This window comes from Sprattus sprattus (assembly GCF_963457725.1).
Source record: "Sprattus sprattus genome assembly, chromosome: 1".
NCBI lineage: Eukaryota > Metazoa > Chordata > Actinopteri > Clupeiformes > Clupeidae > Sprattus > Sprattus sprattus.
In genome coordinates this window covers 26,040,085-26,055,434 of record NC_137920.1, presented here as the reverse complement: position 1 = coordinate 26,055,434, position 15,350 = coordinate 26,040,085, and positions in this window count along the sequence as shown.

Sequence of the window (15,350 nt, the reverse complement as noted above, 5' to 3'; positions counted from 1 at the left end):
TCACTGTAATCATAGTTAAACTGTTCAAAATATGCTGGGGAATAAAAAAGGGAAACAAATTTGAATCTCTCTTTGTCTCTGTGTTTGTATGTGTGTGTGTGTGTGTGTGTGTGTGTGTGTGTGTGTGTGTGTGTCACTCACTCACCAGTGAACCCTAACCCTCTATCTCTCTCTCTCTCTCTTTCTCCTCATTTCTCAGCCCTCTATCTCTCGCTGTCTCTTTCTCCTCATTTCTCATCCCCTCTCTTTTTTGCCAAAGATAGAGAGGGGATCCAGCTGGGGGTTCACTTTCTTTTGAAAATACACTAATTGTTTCATATAGTTTCATGTAGTTTTTTTGGCTACTCAAACAATTCCCTCTAAACAAGTACATGCAAATGATAAACATAAACCTGACATTTCATCTATGGGAAATTGGTGATGAAAAAAAAATGTGTTTGACCATAACATCATGTCAATGCACACCATTCAAGCATTGGGAGACACTGCCCACATGTTTAATTTGAAATATCTGACACATCTTTCATTTGAACTAAGCCATCCTGTCCAAAGTAGCCTCCTTACTGGAATTCAAAAGCAACACTAATGATCCGTCTCAGCCCTTCTCTCACTACCCCACGACCCTCGTTGGGCTGGGGCAAGGCAGTGGATCACGCCACCACAAAGTGGGAGGGGGGGCAGGAGGGCAGTAGTCTACTGAACTACTGACTGACCTCAGCAATATAGCTGATCAGCCATTATGCACACACACACACACACACAGTTATTTCCTGTTGCTAATTGTGATATGATTTGTTAGTGAATATCACAACATTGTCGTAATATCCTGTCACCACTAGATGGCAGTAGTTTGCTACATTTCATAGTGTCGCATTTCACCACCAACAACCCATTTTAGATGCCCTTATTGTTAATTATGTTAAAGCCCATTTACACTATTGTGTTCTGTAGGCATATCCAAATGATTGTTCCATAACATTAACATCTAAATGAACTTTTAATCAAGTTTCCTTTCTCCTACCCATTGTAGGCCTCCCTTCCAAACACAACAAGGCTGTAACTACAGTATTTATTGAACAGGGTATCGATGTCTTTTGTAAATTAAGTTTTAAAAGTGAGTTCCAATGTCCACATAGTAAGGCCTATCCTTGTTGATGAATAGGTCTAATGTCACAGAAAGTAAACAATTAATCTATTTAATTTACCGTTTTATTCGAAACTACACGTTGCATTTAGTGATAAACAGGTCATATTTCCCCCACTAATTCTTAGGGTTTTTCCCCATGTGATGCTTTTAGTGGTCTAATTTCTATTTACTACAACTAGTGTTCTACTAAAATAAGAAGCGTCTTCTCTATGGAAGACTGCAACGACAGATCTGATGTTGGATATAAAGCCATTGAAGCTACATAAAATACCCAGACCTGCAGAGCAGATCGATTTGCAATGGAGACCCGAGTCAGGAGCTGGGTCCTTCTTGAGAATGCTGTCATGACCCGGCTCATGAGCCGCAACATACATTTGAGCCAGACCACAGAGTGTACAAAAATGGGGTTATTTCAATAGAGTGGGCACCAGCATCAAACACAGGGTGAAAGTGCAAAGGCACCTTCTGAAGACCAACAGCTTTCTTTTACTTTTCATGTCATCACATGTGTTACTGTACAGTATATTGCAAATATATGTGTCTAATTTGTGTTTAACTATATTTAATTAATTTCTAGCAAAAGCATATGCGGAATTGTGTATATGTTTGACAATCTATACCACCTACCCAAGAACACAAAACAACAACAAAAACAACATGATAGAATGTTATTGTAACGCATGATGCATTGTTAATCAATCTGCATGCATTTGGGGGAAACTTTTTTTTTAGTTTAATAAAAGTATAACAGATATAGATCCAGGGATGTTGTTGACGTAAAACTAATTTCTAACATCACACTTACTCCAGCATGGTCGCCAGTCCATCACGCATGTCAGTCCATCAACCCAATGGGACATGCAGTGGTTGAGAAAGAGTGTGCATAACCTTATACCACAATTAGAGGCCAAAATAAGCAGAAATAAATTGCAGTTAAAAATGAAAGTGTAACTTCTGCTCAATTTGGGGCCTCTCTCCTGTGTATGTTGGTTGATGAATTGCAAGAGCGGAACGGAGCAAGGAAGGAAAGGTTTTGAAACACTGGGAGCATTCATGTATTTTCGTTCTTGTGTTCGATTGCTGATGTCGTATTATGACTTTTTGTTTCTTTCCTCTGTACTCCTTTAGCTAGAATGGATCCTTTGACATCCTATATAACATTAGAAAATATTTGTTTCATAATAATATCCTCTCTCTGCTCAATTTATTACATACAACACAGAAAACAATGTATTTTTTGATTGATTGGCTATTTGCTATAATAGTTTTTCCCTTGGAAGTCCCTCAGGCTTAAAGTGAGCACCTAGAGACTGCACTGTAAATGTAAGCAGAGATTCAGCCACATGAGTTAGATATCTGGAGTCAAAATGATGGCAGGCATTTTAAATGTCTTAAATGTTAACAGACTGTAACTTGTACCCCACCATTAAGGTATTCTCATGGTATCTATCTATCTATTCTCTCAAAAGGTCTCAGATTTCATTGAGTAGAGCACATGATGAAGCCAGGGGGTTTTTACTTTTGTTTTTAAATCAACTTTTATATAATATAACCTTAAACAGTATAAAAGACAAGGTTTGTTGTGCCCCAAAAGGTAAAAACCTTACTGCTGAGATATGCAAGGAATTTAGTTTTGCATCATTCTGTATATGCAAAAGAAAGAACAAATTAGTTTTGTGTTGTCGCATGTATTCTGACAAAACAATTATAACATGATATGTGTAGAGTTGCTCAGTCAACCAGTATAATAATGAATAATTGAGCACATTTACCACACAGATTCAGAACAAACAACAGCCCAATAGAAAAGCCCATAACATTAATGAAATTCAAAACAAATTGTAGGATATTGCAACAAAATCTATCGAAATGTGAAATGAAATATAGTCTTGTCCTGCTGCATCTCACCTTGTAGGATGACATTGCCTTGCCTCTTGCGTGCCTTTTGTTTTTGCACTTCTGGTAATAAAATGATATGATGTGTCTATCTTGAATTACAGTTATTTAGTACTTTTGAGAAATGTAAACGTATGTTAACTCAATCTCATGAAGCCTATGACATGAGTGGAGCAAGGACAACCTTGACATCATCACAGGAGGAGGTTTTTTTTGGAGTATACTGCTTTTATTGACAAGTACACTGAAGAAAAGGCAAATTATTTCATTAAGCATTGGAATCATCTTGCATGTAGGCCAAATCAAAAGAGACATACTGGCCAAAGCCATCTAGTCAACCCCATTTAGAGAGGAAGAAGAGGCTCTGTAGAGAAAGAGTATGAACAACACTGTGGTTATTGTAGTTAATGTGTCTTCTGTCTCATAAGGGTTGTACTGCATAGGGAAAAAAGATGGGCAATATGTCCCTTGTGAGCATCTAGGATGCGGGGATAATCCTTACTGCTAACATACACACACAAACACAGATGTATAATTTAACCTGCACACACACACACACACACACACACACACAGATGTATAATTGAACACACATTCTCCCATACTATGTCCTAGGAGGTGAGTAAACTCGTCTCCCTCTTCACTCACTCCTATTCCGACACCACTTTGATGGAAGATACTCCAGTTGAGCTTCCTGCTGTCATGTTCCTCCCTTCTTCTCAGTCCAGTAGAGCAGAAAGGGAGAGGAGACATCCAATGAAACTACGGCATGGCGCTTAAAGGAGAACTAATGGCCGTTTTGGATCCAAACAGCCTCCTGCTCATCTGGCCTCTGTGCTCACGGACAGCATCTCCCGCTTCTCCTGCTCTGTCTCCTGCTGCTCTCCTGCCCCCTAGAGGGAGCTCTATGAGGCTGATTCCAAACAGCCCACAGGAGAGTCTGCTCACCCACTTTCTTCTCTTGTGACTGCTTGATGACTTGCAGTCGTGCCAACCCATTTCTCATACCAATTGGCTGTTTAAACTTGATCATGTGTAGTTCAGTAAGATCAGGTAAGATCCCATGGGAAACCACCCTCAGAGGGTTTAATATAACTTGTGAACAGCAGGTCAAGTCAGTGGAGTTCTCACCAGGACACAAACTATAAAAACTCATCACTGTAAATCAGTCAGCTTTAACAACACACACACATACAGATATTACACTACAGGGTGTAAATCAGTCAGCTTACTTGATTATATTCCTCCCTATCAGCATTGGCATACTGCACTCTTGGCAACAGCACTGCTACATTAGTGAAGAGAACTCAAGAGCTTTAGCCAATCACTGTCCAAACAACCTCCAGATGATCTCCTGTGCTTAGTCTGAAGTCCTATGAGTTGATGTTTATTCCTCCAATACTCATATGTTGCATTGTGTCTTTGCAGTGTCAGTGGCATATGCCCCATTTACGTGCTCTGGAAATGCCTTTGTGAATTCTACATCCTCAAACACAGTGTGTTCACTCATTCAGGAGACAGAAAAAGAGAGACTAGTCTGATATCAGTTTATTATATTTCATAGTTAAATATTCCTTTAAATGAGCCATGTTAGTATAGGTTATATGTATTGTAACTGCTGATACAGTACCTTGTTGAAATACTAGATGGCATTAGTATGCTGTGTGCTTCAGTACAGTAAATGAGAGAGAAATCATGACGTAACACCACTAGAGACTAAACCGAAGAGAAAAAAGGGGGGCATAAGATTACTGCTCCATCAAGCTCATGTCTGACACTATTATCAACATGCTGCTGTCAGCATCATAAGTATTAGGCTAGTTTACAACCACGCATGAGCATATATTAAAGTAGCTGATATCATATTAGATTATATTTATGTAAGTGATAATATAAAATATAGTTCTCAGGGCAAATTGATTGTGTGAGTGATGGTTGTAGTTTAGTATGCGGGGGATTAGCATTTTTTTGCTAATTCCATTTAAATAAAATTAACCCTTCAATGATAAATGGGTTATGAAAAATTGTCAAAAATAACGCCTGTGGTACTTAAATAACTCCTTGAGAGACCCTCCATTCAAATCTGTTCAATAAAATGCAGGTGTATGTCGTCTTTGTTAGACTTAAACCTATTATGTGTCTAAACTATGTCTGTTGCTATCCCTCTGGTAACAGAGACAACAATAACAGACTAAAAAGCAAGTCACTTAGCTAATGCGTCACCAATTTCATAAGGTCCTTTGTAGGAAAGTCTAAAAAGTTGGTGTCAAGTTTCTACAATTCTTCTTGGCAGCAGTGGCGCAAAAAGTGGGTATGCGCTGTATGCGGCGCATAGAGGCGCCCCACCATGGAAGCGCCAAAGCGATGGGGGAAAAAAAAAAAAAAAAAAAACATGTTTGCGGTATTTTCTATATGTAGCTGCTGTTGTGCGTTTCTAAATCATTTTTGCATTTCCTTAATTGTATAACATTTTAGAGGACTAAGCAGGCTAGAGTAGGCGCCTTATCTCTTAAGATTCCATAATAGAATTTTGACATAGAAGAGGGAGCGTGAGGCCGCTAAACACAAAAGCAGTTCGAACTAAGCTACGAGTAGTGAGTTGGTTGGATGGAAGATGGATAGAGCAAAAAAGCTGTTGGGAGCTTTGGGAACAGAAAAAGAAAGAGGGAAAAGGAGAATACATGTCAGGGGATGCGACAGCAATTAAATAAGTGGATGGTGAAAGGCAACAGGTAGGTTTTAAGGTGACTTTACGTTTGTGCTTGGAGGCTTGCAAATAATGTTAATAGACTAGCTAGCAGGCTAGCTAACGTTTGCTAACATTGAAATGTAGCAGCCAAATGGGGGTTTATGGCTAGCTTAAGCCTCATTAATTAGCTTTTCATGTTAGCTGTGCTGTCAAACATACAGGCTTTCTGTTGGCATGATGCAATACTAGATGAATGGGCAAGTGCAAAGGCACGGCGTGTTATTATTTAATAGCAACTAAAGAGCACTCTAGAATATTTTGGTAGCAGCATTGTTACACATCATCACCTTTAAAGATCTTTATTTGCAGGCTTACTCTTGCGTTTTAAGGCATTATGTTGCAATGGTTATCATTATAATGTTAATGTTTGCAACTGTTTATTATTTACTAATATACATCAATTTAATAGAATTGTTGCTGCATACCCCCCTGACACTGGGCAGTTGCACCCCTGCTTGGCAGGATGGTTCAAAGCAGGTTGTATGGGGAACGTCGGTACACAGCCATTTTCTGGTCTTTTCCAGAGATGCTCTATTGGGTTCAGGTCCGGACTCTGGCAGGGCCAGTCCAGTACTTTCACAGAGTTTTCCCGAGGCCACTCCACAATTTTCTCGACCTCATGGCTTGGTTTTCACTCTGACATAAACAATCAACTGTGAGACCTTATATTTGCATTGACTGCTGTTGAGCCAACTGTGTGAAGTGTTGTGAAAAACACAAACTTGGTATTGAGACATCAGTGGATTTCCAGCTGTCCACTGAAAGCTTCTGTAGCTGTAGGTCACACTGATTAGCCAAAACACATTAAACCACATATGAAAGGATAACTTAGCTAAACCTGTGATATAGGATGCAGTCTCTGACAATAGCTTCTCATCAATTACTTTGTTCTATGCTTTGCTGTCTCTGTGTAATTCAATAGACACTGCTGAGGTGGTCTAATGCAAATGGGGAAACACTGTGTGACCCTCAACAAAGTGCTTTAGTGAAAGTACAAGGCCCTAAAGACCTTAAAACAATACATTGGATTCTGATGCATTCTACCTGCTGTCAAATGCAGAGTAGCAGCCAGAAAACTCTTGTGCTGCTTTATACATATAAGCCATGATTAAGAGAGACTGGGTCAGAGGCAGGTGGCCGACACGAGAGCACTGAATGATGACTGGTTTAATATTTGACCAGGTCAAGCTGTATCAGTGCAATGACAGATTGTGAGTAATCAGTGGCAGTTTTTCAACAGTAGGGGGAGCTCTAACATTAATTGTTTCAAATCAGTGAGGTTTGCTTGAAACTACTCCTCCATATCAGTCTTGAATTCTAGTACTTACTAATCAGTGGTAGAGCAGTCTTCAATGTGTGTAAGACATCCAACCACCTAATCAGTTGTAGAGCAGTCTTCAATGTGTGTAAGGCATCCAACCACCTAATCAGTTGTAGAGCAGTCTTCAATGTGTGTAAGGCATCCAACCACCTAATCAGTAGTAGAGCAGTCTTCAATGTGTGTAAGGCATCCAACCACCTAATCAGTAGTAGAGCAGTCTTAAATGTGTGTAAGACATCCAACCACCTAGTCAACCACCTAATGAGTCCCTGTGTTCAAACTGAAGAGCCTGACTTCAATGCGTCAAGCATCAAGCGTGGGCGGCATCGTTTTTTTTTCTAATTGTGTGATGTGAAAGATCAAGTCCATTTATTGACCAGTGCTTCTAAATCAGACAGAGTACTTCATGAGTGTGTGTAGTTATTAGAGGGGGGTATAGTGAATTAGGCCACTTTTGGAGGCGTCTCACTACAACAAATCAATGGACATGTTCAAGATGGCCTGTATCTAGTTTAAAACTGTGTTTAATTCATAATAAAACTCAGATAAAACACCAAAATTGAAATATGAAACACTGTGGATGAGCACCTAAAGTAAATGACAGTTAAGAGAATCTTTATATTTTTACCTTTTCTCTGAATTCTAATATTAGCTTGGTGGTAGTGCTTTTTCCTCATGTGACACTCCAGCTCAACTCAAGACACAAGACTAACTTTGAGGGGTAGACAGTTGGTAACATTTCATCATGCTACACTAAATTAAACACCTGCCTGAAATCTTATCCTCAGGGTTATTAAAGAGTGTCAAGATCGGACCCATAACATATAGCTTATCCACAATGTGTTATGGTGTTTGTGATAATGGACCCAGCTCTATATAGGAGGGAGAGAAGGCTAACAGCGTGTGTATGAGATGAAAGGAGTGTTCTGCCTCTGGTCCTCATCTGAGCATCTACTGTAATTACACCTCAGCTACATACCAAACTTGGAAAGCTCACACACTCTCTCAATAAATAAACAAATAATAATTCATAAACTAAAATAGAGAGAGGGAATAAATCAAAAGACAAACATCTCTCCATTCTGACTGGGACATGTGCATCATCACTGATGGTCAGATGTAATCAGGGCTGTAGTGGAGGGTAAACGCAGTTTACGCACCTATGGAATTTTGGAAATAGCGTTTACGCAGCTGTTAATAGCGTTTACGCACCTATTAATAGCGTTTATTACACGGCTCTTCTTAATGCTGTAGAATGCTCCATTCACTTGAATGGGGCTTCCCAACGTTCTGCGGTCAACTATTTTCCGATAACTGACCGTTGCTATGCAGTTAATGACCGCTGTCAAGGAAAGTGGCCTTTTTGCCTCTGATTCACATCTTTCGTAGCACTCCGCAAGTAGTACGGTAACTTATCAAGGGAGTTTCAGCGGACGGTTGAGCAGCTGTGTTCTAAAGAATGTTCAACTGTCTTTGAAGTTCAACGTCTTTGGCGAACTATTTCTCTGCTTTTTAACCTCACTACGTATAGTAACAAAAGCAAATACATTGTAAAAAGACACACTGTGTTAAGTAATTTTTTTAGTTTTAGCCGTATAATAAGCGGGATAATGTATAGAACGCAGGTCATTGTCGGGAAAATAAGCCCCTTCACGGTGAATCAACACCCCTCCGCTTCGCGTCGGGGTGCTGTTCGCCCTGTCGGGGCTTATTTTCCCGACAATGACCTGCGTTCTATACATTATCCCTTACTTACACATCTCAAAGTGGCGTTTACGCATCTCAAAGTTCTCTGCGCCTTGTATTCTGCCGTTGTAATAATCCGAAATAAATTTGGTTTCATTTTAAATCACCTTAGACTAAATTTCATATTGTTGAACATATGAACGCTGTATTATGAATCATTTTTTATCTGCACTGTATTATGGTCTGTGACACTCCAATCAGTGCCTTGCGGCTGAGGCAACACCAATAAAGATCCAGGAAGTATGTAAAAACATACACGTTGTGGATAAGCCTTTTCGAAATGGTTCATTAGCCATGGATATCAGGCGATTTTTTGAAAAGACCATTTAGTGCTTTCACTCACACAGATGCCCGCAAAAGGCCTCAAGATCCAAGTAAGACTTAAAAAGATCAATTCACATTTTTTTAACGTTGCTTTGGTTCGCACAACATCGCATTAAGACAGGGACACGTGCTTTCAAAGACGATGATGCAGGTAACAAGGCAGCCTTCCCGGTTCAATCTAAATACGCCTAATAAAACGTAAATTCTTTCAGCAATTGAAGATGCATGAGTAATTTTTCTCACGCATATAACGCTATTTCATTGAAAATTGTAGACAGATTCTTTGCAAGCCAGCTAGACATAGCTAAGTGAAATGTTTTAGCTTAGCTATAGAATCTACCATTTTCGCAGTCATGGTCAAATATAAGTGTTGGAGAAGAGCCAACATGAGTGATCAATCCAACACAGTATATGAAGTCCTGGCTGTTGAAGCACAGGAGAGGCATGAACCCCAGAACACGCCCATTCTCCAATGGTTAAAGAACAGGGGTGGTGTTAATTGCAGCATGGTACTTTCTTTTTATATTATACTTTTCAGCTGTAACACCCTGGGCTTGTTTCCAGAGGCCTTCATTTTTTATTTAGGTCCTATAGAGGTCTCCCCCACCACCCCCTTCGTTTTTGTGAGGCCTACACCTACTTTTCTTAACATTTTATCACCTACAAACTCCAAACACATCTATTCACTGTCATTGATTTAATATGACTTTAACTAAGGTCCAAGGCCTTTTAGACTTTTCTAAGTTGTCTGACATGCCTTGATGTTTTTGTACATTTTGCTTAACTAAAAACATTGATGCACAAATGGAATATATGATTCTATTAATATCATGTAAGTAAAAGGAATGTAGTAAAAAAAGTTTAATTTAAATCAAATGTAAACATACCCTTGGAAAAACCTTGTTTCAGAGGTGCTCAGACTTTGTACAAAAACACATTGTAAAGATTTATTCACAAGACTTTTTATTTCCGAGCCTTGTAAACATAGGTGTTGGCTAAACACATGTTAGTTTAGCATTCAGAAAGTATGTCTTGTTTCACTGCCACATATTTATAATTTCAGAGTGTCCTCTGCCATTCCTAAATCTGTGCCCCTACAAATGCATATTGATGAGTTGGTGTGAACAAATCTGTGACACCTCTCGCAAAGACAAAGGCCATATCCTAATGGCCCTAGAATGTCTCTGTGGCCCAAAACCCCGGAGTGAATCTTGCCGCACCATGACCCAATGGAGATCACTGAATCACCATACCCTTATCATATGAATAGCTGTCATTTGCTAATGGGTGGGTCCTTAGCAGCAGAAACCCCACTCAGATACTAGAAAGTGCAACACATCAGTTCTATTCCCCTGACAAAGTGCTTATTTATTTTAAAATTTTGAACTGTATATATTATGAAAGAAAAGGGTTCAATGTTTCCGTGGTTGTTCTTTTTATGTCTCTAAGACGAAAACTCGCGGAGCTTAACATTTTTTTTTTTACAAAAAAAAAAATATCCCGGACGAGGGATATAGACCTAAGACAGTTAACTGATAACATAATGGAATATAGCCAGGTCAGCCTAACAGAGTTGCGACGATTCGTGTAGCGTTGCTTCGCGCTGTGTTTCATCGGGTCAGGGACTGTCTGATCTCAAAATTCATAGTTTACCCACCTCTAATTTTACCACTACAGCACTGATGTGATTGATTAGGCTGAGAAGGTATTCACAAAAAGCAACACAAAACAAGCAGACACACAAGCGTGTGAGATGCAGTCACACCCGTTTAATGAAGACTTAAATGTGAGAGGTCGCAAAGTTCAGGGCCAGAACAAAGCACTCCGAATTAAAAGGTCAGAGCAAACACTCCACATTAAAAGCCTCAAAAACTACAAATCCCAGGTCTCCACTTCCTGTAAAGCATGATGCCAGTGTCACGTTTCTGAAGACGGTGTGCAACGAGCTTTGAGGTACGCTCCCTCTCATTTGGTGGGAGAAAGGTGAGAGGTATTACCCACTCACCAGCGACATGGATGTAAATCCCATTATATTAAAAAGGCAGTGCGCACAATGGAATCAACTAAAGTCCTTTACGAATGCAAGATGAGAATAAAAGGTTAAAAGAAGAAATCTTCACCAGGCTTATTAAAGAGTGTCAAGATCGGATTCATAGCATAAAGCCTATCCACAATGTGTTATGGTGTGTGTGATTATTGACCCAGCTCTATATAGGAGGAAGAGAGTAGGCTAATAGTGCGTGTATGAGATGAAAGCCATATATGTCTATGATGAAAGCAGTGTGATAGACCCGAGTGGAGGATGACAGTGTGTATGTGGGTGTGGCCACACAGTTCAGTCAAAATCAGCATTCAAAGACATAAGGGTTTATTAAGGATGGAAGATCATCACGCAAACCATAACACACAATGCAGATTAGGAAAACCCAATTACAAATCCAATGCAAAAATGTATTAATAAAAAAAGTTAAATAAAACCTGCAAATCCTCTAATCAACCAGAGGACAAAATTCAGCGCACAATATTCCCATTCACATACCTGACGAGGAACTAACCTCAGTTGACAGAACAGGTGAACACAAAGAAAGGTAGCCAGGACCATTTACCACAATAGGGCTACACAGTAATTAAAGTGTCCTAGTCTCCTAAAGTTCTTTCAATCTGGTGTGTGCATGTTTGCATTTGTACAAGTAGGCCTAGTCCGTATGCGTCTGCGAGTCTTATGAGTTTCGCCCTGCGACCGACACAAGGAGCAAAAGCATTTTTTTTTTTTTTTTAAGATGACACAATATTGGTTGACATTTTCATAGTAAAGATAACTATTTTCTGTACAAACACTGATTTTTTTGTTTGCTCGATGACTTCACTGGTATGGCTTGGTACAAGGTCTATTGTTTTGAAAATCCAGTCTATGAACACCACTAGGGGCGTTGGTTTTCACCTTTTACATAGGAAGACGAAACAAATAAAAACGAAAGTAGATTTGAGTTTAGCAAGGAAGGTTTTACCGGAGGACGATTGCATGCAAGAACATATCCGTCGTTTTTCATTGAGGGTAAGCATAATTAGTCAAAGTTACTGTTGTAATGTATAGCCTACTAGAGGTTGTGATCTCGTTTCGTGGACTGAATATGGAAGATTAAGAGGTTAGTAGTCAGAGATGACACGAAAGTTTTCACGGACTTGATGGGCCCAATTGCGTTATGCCACGCTGTAGATTCGGCCTACATTTGAATACCACATTTTCAGACCTTAACTGATTTGTCTTGACTAAAGTCAAATACATGTACTAGCCTATAAATATAGTCTGTTATCCGAATCCATAGACTCCGCATAGATCATCCGCAGTTGTAATACGATAAGTCAATTTGAACATTTAGGGGAAAAAATGGCTTGAAGACTAGGAAGTGACATTTTTGTCAGTAGGTTTGTAAGCCTATGTAATGACACATGTTAAACAAGCACTTACATGTTCATTTGTAAGCTGTGTGCCCATTGTAACGTGTCTTGTAAAACATTTTTGAGTAAAATCATTACGGTAAAAGTTCAGCTCTTCCGCTGCTCCATTCCATTGAAGACGACGGTAAACTAGCTCGAAGCAGGTGAAGCTCGAGACAGGTGCCTCGACACTGACTGCGTCGGATAGTTTGTCTTGTAATCTTTTTCTAACTGCTCATAACTTTTTCCGTCGAGGTCAAAGATGTGAAATAGAATGAAGGACTAAGGAAAAGACAACTGCGGTGCTAAAATAATTCCACTTCACGTGGGTCTACGCTAGGCTACTCATTATGCGAAGTTGTTATTGACGTTAGTTCATAAACTTAAGGAGGGGAAGTGAAAACATAAGCCCCTAGGCTACTGGTTGCGTTACAATTGCAAAACAGTTTACATATAAAATCTCATAGACTGAATTTAACCATTTTGAAATTGCTCGAATTTACACCACCTGTCAGCTCTCCCTGTGACTAGCGGAACTGCGGTATGCATTGTTTTTTTTTATGTACAGAAATATTCAGCCAGTCTTACAAATCGCTCTCTTTCGCTCTGACTTTCTGAGTGTGTGGGTTGCGCAGATGAAACATTTGACAAACAGCTTATTCAGGCAAACTTTTCATGGGCGCAACCCACAAACTCAGCTCTGCAGCACATCCCACTAATACATGTTCCTTACAAATGTGGCACCATTTGAAAGGGGAGTAAACAGGCTTTCCAACGGTATAAGATGTATTGCCAAGAAGCATTGTTACAACAAATAAATAATCTACAAAACACAAATTTCCTTAGTTTCAGTATATTTTGGCACATTTTTCATGATTGGAGCAATGCAACCCACATACTCAGCTCTGATGCTCATCTCACCAACGCATGTTCCTTACAAATGTGGCACCATTTGAAAGGGAAGAAAACAGGCTTTCCAACGGTATACGATTTATTGTCAAGAAGCATTGTTACAACAAAGAAATAATCTACCAAACACACATTTCCTTACTTTTTGTTCTATGTTTAGTTCAAACTAATGTCCATAGCTCAAAACTGTTTGTCACAAACAGAAAGTCGGTTTTGTCTACAGTTGATTTAAGCAGTGATGGTTTTAATAGTATAAGTGTTCTTACTTGAACCATACAAGTATTTCATTAAATAATAAGTCACATGTCTGTGTGCTGTTATTGCAGCATTTTTTAAATTTGTCTAAGGAATTACCAGTAATGGACACTGACTGTTGCCATGAGAACTTATGATTGTATACCATTTGCCATAACATTTAACCCAAATATTGTCATGTAAGTTTTCTGAAGGGGAGGAATTAAGTAAGGTGTTCATTTTCATCTTGATTTTCATTCTACTTCCTCTTACTTGTCATTCCAGTGCTTCCCCTGCTTCTGTCAACACGTCTGTTAATGGGGTAGCAGAAGTCGACCCCCAATCCGATTGGTCCACACGGCTGCTAGACGTAAGCACTTCATAACATTTTCATGAGAGAGAAAGCCACTCACATTGCTTTATGTGTGTCTTTCTTTCTCTCTCCATATCGATCTGTCAAGTTCCCTGTCTGTCTTTCTTTATTCATTTATTATTTTGTAGACACACAGGCCGGTGTCTCCAGTGCCCTGCTCTGTGTCTATGAAGAGTGACTTTATCCATGGCAGACCCTCCCAATTTCAGCAGTGGACCACCACATTCTGATTTAAAGTCAGTTGTCAGCTATTACTGTATATTTGACATTTTTACATTTTACTCATACAGATATTTCCAAGAGTGGAGAATGACTTGCATGTGTGTGTATTTGTGATTGAGTGTGTGTTTGTTTGTGTGTGTATGTGTTTGTTTTGTTTATTTCTGTGTGTGTGTGTGTGTGTGTGTGTGTGTGTGTGTGTGTGTGTGTGTGTGTGTGTGTGTGTGTGTGTGTGTGTGTGTGTGTGTGTGTGTGTGTGTGTGTGTGTGTGTGTGTGTGTGTGTGTGTGTGTGTGTGTGTGTGTGTGTGTGTGTGTGTGTGTGTGTGTGTGTGTGTGTGTGTGTGTTAAAGGGAGAGAGTGAAGGAGAGAGTATTCAGACATGCTAACCTTACTTACTATTAGGAAGAAGTGTTGACTCTGTCTATTATTTTGTCTCCTGATGTAACCAGATCACAGACTCACAGACCAGTGTCTCCAGTGCCCAGCTGTGTGTCTATGAAGAGTGACTGGTCCATGGGAAACCCTCCCAATTTCAGCAGTGGACCACCACAGTATGATCCAAAGTCAGTTGTCAGCTATTATATTTGACATGTTTTGCATTTTACACATACAGAAATGTAGAAGAGTGGAGAATTACTTGCGTGTGTGTGTGTGTGTGTGTGTGTGTGTGTGTGTGTGTGTGTGTGTGTGTGTGTGTGTGTGTGTGTGTGTGTGTGTGTGTGTGTGTGTGTGTGTGTGTGTGTGTGTGTGTGTGTGTGTGTGTGTGTGTGTGTGTGTGTGTGTGTGTGTGTGTGTGTGTGTGTGTGTGTGTGTGTGTGTGTGTGTGTGTGTGTGTGTTAAAGTGAGAGAGTGAGTTTGCAGACCTGCTAACCTTACTAACTATTTGGAAGAAGTGTTAGCTAACTATTATTTTGTCTCCTTATGTAACCAGGCCACAGACACACAGACCAGTGTCTCCAGTGCCCAGCTGTGTGTCTATGAAGAGTGACCACT